This window comes from Rousettus aegyptiacus, unplaced genomic scaffold, assembly GCF_014176215.1.
Source record: "Rousettus aegyptiacus isolate mRouAeg1 unplaced genomic scaffold, mRouAeg1.p scaffold_m13_p_9, whole genome shotgun sequence".
In the NCBI taxonomy this organism is placed as follows: domain Eukaryota; kingdom Metazoa; phylum Chordata; class Mammalia; order Chiroptera; family Pteropodidae; genus Rousettus; species Rousettus aegyptiacus.
In genome coordinates this window covers 19803474-19813337 of record NW_023416312.1, presented here as the reverse complement: position 1 = coordinate 19813337, position 9864 = coordinate 19803474, and positions in this window count along the sequence as shown.

The following is a 9864-nucleotide window of genomic DNA, read 5'->3' as shown; positions in this document are numbered from 1 at the left end:
TCAGAGGACTACTGACTAGTGGTTACTAGTGGGCTGGGGGTGGAGCAGGAAGGTAGACAGGGTAAAGGGGGTCAAATATAGGGTTTAGGGGGAGAGCGAAGTGGGTAAGGGGGATCAATTATATGGTAGCTGAAGGAAACTGGACTTTGGGTGGTAAACACACAATAGAATATACAGATGTCAAATGATAATGTACACCTGAAAATTATATAATTGTATTAACCAATGTTACTCCAATAAACTTAATTAAAAATTTAAAAATAAATAAATAAAACAAAATAAAATGTGTGTAGATTAATGGCAATACTGCACAAATAAACTGATTTTATTTTGTGGATTGTACTTAATCACTTGTCTTTATTCTATGAGAAGCATGGGTTTAACTCTGCACCCTCAAAGAGGTCTCTCAGCCTCTCTTTATCCTCCCAATGTAGCATGTTTAAAAATAAGAAACCAACTCTTGGGGCAAATCATCGTCATCAGAAAGAAATGCTAACTATTTTAAGACTACTACCACTATGTCAACTTGTCACTGTATAGACCATTATGAGGGCTAAGATTTATATATAATATAAAAATACAAATAACTATGACAGCTTCAGCAATGAAAAAATGAAACCAGAGTGATGACTAGCTTAATTACATTAAGTCTGCAGCTGATTTGTCAATGGAGAAATAAAACCAACCAAACAAACAAAACGGTCAACCTGTTACGTTATCTTTTTTACGATTGTAGATTAGTTTGTCAATGGAGAGGTGAAACCAACCAACTAAACAAACAAAAAAAACCTGTCGATCAGTTATTTTATCTTTTTTAAGGCAAAATTGCCTCACTGCCAATAAATAACTTATGATGAGAAAATGTTTACAGTAAAAATGTTTGCAGCAAGACGTCTACAACAGAGATTCTACAGTGGAAATACCAGACAAGGACAGAAACCATATCAAGTTCAGTTAAACCAACATTTACTCTTTAAGTGTTTCATAGATCACACACACACACACACACACACACACACGACTGTTCTGGGTTTCAGCAACCATTGGAGACTGTGGACTGGAACCAGGGCTGAGAAAGTCACTGGGAGTATTCATCTCACTTCTTAGTTCCTCCACACATCTGCTTCATTCCTCCTTGCAGATAGATGAGCATTCTCTGTTTCTCAGTTAAATAGTAGAAAAATAGCAGTCTCACAGTCCCTGAACATAATGACTCAACGCACCCACACAAAGAACTTTAGCTCAGTCTCAATCCAGATTTCTGTGGAAGAGTATTTTATTGGCCTAGACAGATCTGGATGTTGACTCTGGTCCTAATGCTACAGTCAGAGGGGTGAAATCATTTACTACTAAGAGAGCTGACAGGAACTCAGCCTCATCTGTAAGCTTATACATGCAAGGATGAGCTGGTTCTCAGATTACGGAGAATAACTACAAGGTAGGAGAGACACTCTACAATTATCTTCTGTACTTGTTCAAACCTTTTACCACTTCACATTGCTTTTCAACGCTGTATTAAAGGATAATTAAACTAAATTCATGTTTTTACTCTATCAAATTTTATCTTAAAGAGTTTTGTTTAAAATGAAGAAATTGATTAAATTTTATAATTCTATAGAAAAAATGAAACTGGATTGTTTCACAAAGGTTTACAAAAGCTTGAAATTCAAAAATCAAAATCAAAATCCTTGAAAAAGAGCAAGTACGGGCAGCATATATAACATGTTTAAAATATACAAACAAAAGCAAAATGTTAAATTTTAAAAGCTCAGATGCCACTGAAATTTCTGAATTATTTCTTTGGAAGTTTTATCAGGACCAGAATATCAAATATGAAATATCTGTTGATCTTGCCAAAATGAAAAACTTAGTTCATGTAACAATTAGGCCTTTCCAGCTAATGAATAGATTTGTCTCATCTGCAGGAATGAAATTTGTACAGTCAATATTATGGGCTCTTTCATTCTTATAAGTACAGTTTTCATATGTCATTTTATATGTGTGTATATTCATTTGAAAATAAAGAAAATACCTACTCTTAGGTATTTTCCTAATAGAAATGAAAATATTTTCACACAAAAACTTACACATAAATATTCACAACAGCTTTATTTATAACAGCCAAAAACGGAAATAACCTAAATGTCTTTCCACTGATAAATGAGTAAACTAGTTATGATATATCACACATGGAATACTATTCAGCAAGGAACAAGCTACTGATAAAGGCATCAGTATAAAAGAATCTCAAATGCCTTATGCTAAAGAAACCAAGGCACAAAATGCTAACATACTATATGTTTCTATTATAGGACACCATCCTGGGAAAGGCAAAACTATAGGAACAAAAATCAGATTAGTGCTGGTTACTGGATGAGGGGGACTGACTACAAAGAGGCTTAAAGGAAATTTTAGGAAATGCTTTATATTATGATTATGGTGGTGGGTACATGATTATTTATGTTTGTCAAAATTCATCAAACTATACACCAAAAACATGATGAATTCTACTGTATCTAAATTATACCTCAGTAAATCTGACTTTAAAAATAAAAAGAATATATACTCATTGTAGATAACAAATACAGCACACAAATGTGCTACTCTTTAAGTTCACAAAATAGGTTTTACTTATATATTTAAAATTTAATTGTGTTATGTAGTCTCCTAATTATTCATTACTTTGATTAAAAATGCCTTTTGATGCATTGAACAGTGAAGTTGTGTTGATCAACCATTCCTAATCTAAGTAATGGAGGAAAACATTGCGGTTTTGTCTTTTTTATGAAAAGCCAGCATGCATATACTCCCCCGATGCAAACAGATAAGCCCAGAACATCTCAGGAAATTCTAGAAAGCCCTGGTTTCGTGTGACATTTAGAAAGCTAATTTATCATAGTACATTCTGAAAACTAAGTGCATGGCCATTTAATTGATGTGAGTTTACTAGGACCTTGTAAAATGAAAAGAATCAATTCAATTATTGACTAGGTCATTCTGGTCTTATGGAACATTTCATTTATAATTTTCAAAGGAATGAGATTCTAAGGTGCTCCAGATGACGAGTTTAAAACTTGACCCAGAGGTGTAAAAGAACAAAATGAAGGCAACAAACAAAGTGAAGGGATCCAAAGATGAAGAAAAGGAATTCCTAGTGAATTCCAATGTAGGAGTCTAGAATCTTATCCCATGAGTAGAGAAGGTTCTTACAATCATGAGTGCTAGGATTTCAACCAAGACCTTCTTAGGTTCTTCACTTCCTGGAGGCTAGTAGCAATCACTATAAGGAAGAGTTGCCTGGGTAATATACTGTGAGGAAGCACACATCTTCAGTTGCATGACCCCTCATGCAATGCTTCCCAATAGAAGTGCATGGCATATATCCATATGTGACTGATTTCCCTTGCAAGGTCAGGGAATGTAGGCCTCCTTATGAGCAGAACGATGCTTTCCTGCAGCTGCAGGATCACCTCAAAGGCTTATTTTTCTAGGAAGTGCTTGAGTCATCAGAATGAGGCACTGAAGGAAGTCCTATGGCATACGAGGAAAGAGAAGCTGGCATTGGATTCTGAGTGCTTTGTTAGGGCTGCAGTCTTCCTCATTGTCGAGGGCCAATTCAGTGAAGGGACACCCAAACAAGAAATGAGCGTCAGGTCTCCTGACCCTGGTTCCCTGGTGCCCACATCTGTACCAGTTTTCCCAAGAGAAACAGGCTAGAAACTCAGCATAGAAACAGGAGGAAAAGACTGGACATTTCAGCATACATGTTGTGATTGTGTTTGTTCTCCCTCCAAAATAAACTATTATGGTGTTAATTAGTACATACAACTTTTTTAAAGATTCTTTTTATATTGGAAAAAGATAAAGAATTTCCCAAGTAATAGGCAAGAGGTACAGGTGGTTTAAAATTGGACATGACCAGTGGAACACCATGCTAAGCCAATGCAGTTCTTGATACCAGCCTGAGTTTCCTTTCTCCTTGGAAATGTGTTTATCCACAAGCTATCCTTGCTTCTCTTTGGTCCATTCCACTCCATCTTTTGTTCTCAGAGAACTGGTATTCTCTGTTCGCTCATGGGTTTTCTTCTCTCTTAACTTTGACACGAACTTAATCAATTCATTCTCATCTGCAGTCAGTGTCATGAAGTGATTAAGAGAAGAGGCTCCGGAATCACATAGACTTGGGTTTGAATCACCAGTTTTTACATAGTCCAGTAACTTAACTTCATAGAGCCTGCAAGTTCAGAACTGTATATGGATGGCTCATAGAGCAAATATGGGGGATTTAAAAGAAAGCCCATGTAATGTACTAGATATTGTCAGGTACATGGTAGGGACTCAGTAAATGTTAACTTTTTATATTTTCATCACATACCTTCAGCTTCTGCCTCCAATTCTGATTGAAAAATTCTTTCTGACTCTCTATAAGTTCAAATTCTTGAGAGAGGAAATCAGGTTGGCATAACTCTCCTATCAAATCATACAGCTACAAGGCTGGCCATGGATTAATGAGTCTTCAGTGAGAAGCCCTCTCCTGACTACCTCACCATGACCTGGACATGAGTGTCGGTTACAAAACCTGTGTATCAAGGCAACAGAGGCTATGGGGGAAGTAGTTTCCTGAAGGAGAGACAGGGCTGATTGGTACAGATCACCATCCTGGGAAGAGTTTGTAAGTACAGGTTTTTATAATATTTAACCAATGTCCTTTTATATCAGAAATGACCATGGTAAATGCTTGTTATTGGTTTTCATGAGTTTGGCTGGTAGCGTACGTCTGTGTTTTTCTTAAGCCTACTTAGAGAATTGTTGTTGTAGTTTGAGTAAGATCGACAATAAAATGATAATATAATAATTAATTCAAAGGCAATTCTAGAAATACAAAACAAAATGGTTTCCATGCAACTGTCATCATAGCAATCAGACTCTGACATAGCAGGGGCAGAGTGAACCTGAACTTTATCTGTTATTGCATGTGTGGTGTACATCTTCCTGAAGGTAAATTAGCTTCATATAGCAGGCAGGTGTGCCAAAAACCATCCATATGAACCTCCTAGAAATAGACATGGGAGCTCAAGTTCAAATGAAACCATCTGTGCAGAGGGGTCTGTGAGGCTGATGAGTATGTTATTTATAGGCCAATTCCATGAGGTTTGCTGGCTGAGTAATTAGGGCAATAGCTACACTGGCCTCTGGCCTCACTCTGACTCAGCTCACACAATTTGTCCACTCAGTCAAATATACCAGTGTTCCTCCACTCTTTTAACCAAGTACAATGCTATTTATTCTAGGGCATAACTTTACTGCCAAAATTATTTCTACTTTTGTAAAGTAATTTATTTCTTCTAAGTTTATTTCATTTAAAAACTATAGGAGATGACTTTTGTAACTCAAGACAGCAAGACACTAGGGTCTGGTTCCATTCATTCATTCACCCATTCATTTAACAAATATTTTCCAAGGACCTACTTATACTAAACCTTGTTTCAAGTACTTTAGATACATCAATGAACAAGACCAAAAAAAATGCTACCCTAATAGAGCTTACCTTCTATAAAGAAGGGAAATAAATAAGTTAAATAGGTAATATATATGGTAAGATGGAGAGTAATATGACTAGATAAAAAAAGAATAGAGAAAATAGAAATACCTTTGTTACTTTAAAGGTGCAGGGGTAGATAAAACATTAGTAAGACTGGAAAATATTCCACGGATGTCTCACTTCTATATCCTTAAGTCCCAAAAAGAAATTGAGAAAGTCTCTCTCATGAACAAATCCATCTACAGGTAACATATTTCCATTGGCCTCCAGCCTCAGGTAGAACAGAATTCAAGGACCTCAAATCAGCCAGATCCACCAGAGAGGGAGTGAATTATACTGAAGATCAAAGGAGGTATCGGGCAGGGCCATAAAGCATACGAAAGCAAGGGAAAAATCTAGAAACCTGGTCATAAGAAGAAGAAGAAACCCCAGGCATGTACAGAAGATAAGGCCAGACATAAGAGCAGGCAAAGAGAGGAAATCTCCTGTTAGGAGCTCAGAGATAGGCAGTGGTAATCAGAAAGCAGATCCCCAAACAGGATCACAGAAGCGGGTTCGGAACAACTCATCCAAACTAACCTCAAGTCTAAATTAACATTTACCCTCAACCAGAAGCTTTAAAAAACATCTTCTTAGGGCAGAAGTCAGCTCATCCTGCCTAGGACTGCAGGTAAAAGGAAAGAATGGTGGCTGTAATTTGAAGGTACTATTTAAAGTACTTCACAACCGGTATTACAATGTAGTATCCAAGCAGAATTGAGACAGCTCCTACTGCTAAAGATGGTGCTGGACTGCATGCCCCTTTAGTTGCTGAATGGGTCATATGATAGTTAGGGGATATATCTAGGGCAATGACAAGGAGAAGGTCTGGGAAGTGGCCAATAATCAACTGGTACTCAAACATCTCAATATATTGATATAGTTTGCCCATCTCTCAAGTAGTGGATCTTAAATCCAAGGTCCTAGAGGGACAGCTTTTATGACAAAAGCTTTGCCCATTAAAAACATTTGGGTCCAAGTGAGAAGTGCAACATAGTCATTAGAATAGAGTACCAGCCAAGCCACTTGCAGGCTGGGTCTACAGTATATTCTTTATTCTCTCCCAGCCATGGCTCTCAGAAGTGAAATGGGAGTGAGGACATCTACCTCACAAGTGTGTTGTGAAGATCAAATGAAATAGGAAAATGCTCAGCATAGTGACTAGCACATGGAAATTACATAAAAATCACTGGAATATGTTACACTAGAGGGACTTAGATAAGATCTCAGCCAATTCCTTATTGTACATATGAGAAACTGGTTACCTAATAGTTTAATCACAAGCTCAGGGGAGGAACACAGATTTCCTATCTTCCAGGTGAACACTACACAATCCTTTTACAAATAATTTCTGTAACTTTGCCCCCAGGGTACATTAATAAGATATGTGATCATGTTAATAACTTTTTGCTGTAGAACACATAATAGGGAATAGGGAAAAGTAAGCATAAAATGACATTTTATGTATAAAGGATAAAACCTACAGATATTTGTTTAATGAAAGGACTTGGAGTGTAGGGTGGGGGATTCCAGTGAAAATAGCACACATTTTTATATAGGCCATGAACTCATTCTTTCAAGAATGATAAGCATGATGCTGTTTTCAATTTATTGTCCTCGCAAATATTTTTAAGCTATTCTCTGACTAACCAGAAGCTCAGGTAGGGGTATATATCCTGATAGAATACAGAAAAATCTTCCCTTGGGAACTGTTGCCACTAAGCCTTCTGTTAATCTGCATTTCTCTAACTGGCAGCTTTGAGATGATGTTTGTAAGCAGCAATGTTAAATAAACAGCTGTATCATAAAGGGCATGTTCACCAGATTAGCACTACTCCTGACTGCTGGGGACAGCAAACTCACATTTAAAGAAAACTCCCAAATATGTTACCCTACTCTCTACTCGTCATTTATTTATTCTAAATCAATAAATGGATTTATGTGTGGAGAAAGCAAAGGAAACAAGCATCAGGCCTGGATCTTAACTGTCTTCCATTTCTCTGCCTCCTCTTTTATCTATAGATCAATAAAGGGGTAGTGCCATTGATTTATGTTTTGGTATGGTTCTATGGTTCACTGATGTCTGTGGGTGTATGGTTTTTCCATGTACACAAACTCTTGATAGTTACTAAAGCAGCAGAACATGTTTCACCTTCCAAGAAGCAGAAGAAGCAGTTACAATCTGTCAGAAAACAACTGTTTGCCAAGGAACTCTTCCAGAATCACTAACCTTTGTTTAATATATTATTGATTTTCTAAACTGTTAAATGTGGTTTATAATGGCAATAACCTACATGATACCACTCATTACATCAGTTAATACCTAGTTTATTAGAACATTAACTTTCACCACAGGCAATTGACTGGCAAACTGATTGTGTGTGTGTGTGTGTGTGTGTGTGTGTGTGTGTGTGTGTGTGTGTGTGACAGAAAGAAGGGGGGGGGTGGGGAGAGAGAGAGAGGAGAGAAGACAAAGAGAGAGAGAGAGAGAGACTTGTAATGAGAGATTTCCAAATGAAGATTAGTTAAGTATTTTTAAATGGGTTGCAAGAGCTCAGCTGTGCAGCCCAAACTCTTCTTGTTCATACCTTTTCTTACTAAAGAAACAAGCCAGTACTATGGAAATATGAAGGCCCCACTGACATTAGTGAGCTGATCTTCAATTATCCATTGGAAATCATGTGAATAATTAATTAAATGTCATTATTAATGGAAAGATGTGTGTGTATGCAGGTGGAAAACTTGGAAATAGGATGAGTTCTAAGCTATGTAGAAACATTATGTGTTGTCCTGACATTGGTACAAGGTAAGATTCATATTTCTTTCTTTACAGAGATAAGATGACATGTGGAAAGTTCTTTATACTTTAATTTATTCTCAACTTAGTATATTTCTATAAAATAATATTGTCTAGCCTATCCTTGTTTACATAACAATTTTTCCTAAGACTCTTTATGAAATATATTTTAAGATTTTCAGTGAAATTGTGTATAAATGGAATATATATGTATGAAAACATATATGTGCCTGAAGAAGATGCCCTGATATCTTTGTTTTTAAAAAAAGTTTTAAAACTGGTATTGGAGGAGACAAGATTTCCATAATGGTGGAGAGAGTACATTGGCAAATCATCTACCTAATACACAGTGTTACAAATGGACAATTTGCCAAAACAGTAATTTCAATATTGTTTGGAAATCAACCAGAGAAACACAACAGTGTGAGAAGCATTTGTTTATGCTTGAAAACTGCTGAAATTTAGGCTGCAGGTACAGTGTCAGTCTATAGCATTTTCACCTGTACTTGCTCCCATTCTTCCCCTTCCCCTTTGCTAAGCTCATTCCAGATAGTAGTTCTACTAAGATGAGAAAGCCATAAAAATCAAGGGCTACACTGCCAGTGTAGGCTGACCTGATCTGGTATTTCAAGTGCAAAGACTTTGTCTAAAACAATAGCTGTCTTAGTGCCAAACAATCAGGGAAGGCCAACATCACAGTTGTCTGAGTTGTGAAACTAGAGGGAGCAATTTACCATAAATCCCAGCAATTTCACTCGTGAAAATCTACCCGAAAGAGATGAACATATATGTCCACGCACAGACTTGTACACAAATGTTCATAGCACCATTATTTATAATAGTTAAAAATGAAAAATAACCCAAATGTCCATCAATTGATGAATGGATAAAAAATGTGGTATATACATGAAATGGAATATAATTCAGCAACAAAAAAGGAGCTACTACTACATGCTACAACATGGATGAATCTTAAAAAAAATAGCTAAGTGAATGAAGCTAGTATCAAAGACCACATATTGTATGATTTCACTTACATAGACTGACCAGAAAAGACAAATATATAGAGACAGAAAGCAGATTGATCGTTGTCAAGGACTGGGGGGTAGGATTGTGGAATGAATTTAAATGAGCAAGTGGGATCATTTTAGATTTTGGTTATGGTTGCACGACTCTATAATTTATTAAAAGACCTTTAATTGTACACTTAAATTGGGTGAATTTTATGGTATATAGCGTCCTTGAATAAAGCCATTAAAAATTGATATGCGACAGAGTATGAAAATATGAGTAAGAATGCTTGCACTAACACAATAAAAATTAGCTTTATTGTAATAATTTAACTTCTCTTAAAATATGAAGCATCTTGAAATAGCATTGTAAGATTCTGAATAAGTTCTATAAAGCAAGTCTCTATTACTTGGCAATATGCTAAAATAGAAAATTCTAAAAGCCCCATTATTTTCTTTGGTATATTTTAAGAAAT